Source organism: Callithrix jacchus, chromosome 19 (genome assembly GCF_049354715.1).
Source record: "Callithrix jacchus isolate 240 chromosome 19, calJac240_pri, whole genome shotgun sequence".
Classification (NCBI taxonomy): Eukaryota; Metazoa; Chordata; class Mammalia; order Primates; family Cebidae; genus Callithrix; species Callithrix jacchus.
In genome coordinates, this window is record NC_133520.1 from 48,983,052 (window position 1) to 48,984,081 (window position 1,030).

Sequence of the window (1,030 nt, forward strand, 5' to 3'; positions counted from 1 at the left end):
TATTCACTGACATGGCTTCCCTCGTGTATGAAAGACAAGAACTCAATTGCCTTTTTGCCTCAGCAAAGTTCACTGATGAGAAAGAGCTGTATATTTCTTTTACCTGGAGCAGAGGGTGGTGGAATGCCTGATTCCAAGAATAATGAGAATGTTATTCCCAAGTGGCATGAGGCAGAAGCTGCCACCATTGATTGTACCTCAATAACTACTGAATTCTGTCATTAGAATCCATACTAGCCATAGAGTGAAGATGGATGGGGAGAAGAGCACGACAGCAATAGGCTTGAAGAACAAAATTCCCCAGAGGGGGCCCTTGTCCTGCTCTACATAATGGAAGTTCCTTGGGAAATATTTGTGACTTGTTTGAGTTATTGTGCAAAAAAAACCCCAAAATATTTTAAACCAATACTTTTTAATTTTAGATAATTGTCAATTCTCACTTGAAAATCACAATAAGCAATATGCATTTTCTGGAATCTATATATACAGATTAGAAGCTATTACAAAGACTGAATGCTTGTTATCAAAGGAAATACCGAATTATCAGAAGAAAACACCCCATAGGTAAAGAGGCCACTATAAGTTTAATATTAACATATAAGATGATTTATATAACTTTGTTTTTTAAAAATTTGTCTCCTTGTTTTTATTTTTCTCATCTTGATAAAATGGTCACTGTTAAGGTTCTGATTAAGTTTTACTGCCAGCTCTGTAATGGGCCCTGATCTAGAAAAGAGTTAAGACTGAGGCACCAGCACCAGACGAGGCTGTGATATGGAATCCACTGCCTTTCACCTTGTGTCACTAATTCCCACTTCAGCTATTTTTTTTTTTTTTTGAGATGGAGTCTTGCCCTTGTTGCCCAGGTTGGAGTGCAGTGGTGCGACCTTAGCTCACTGCAGCCTCCACCTCCTAGGTTCAAGAGATTCTCCTGCCTCAGCCTCCCGAGTAGCTGGGACTACAGGCACGTGCCACCACACTCGACTAATTTTTTGTATTTTTAGTAGAGACAGGGTTTCACTGTGTTAGC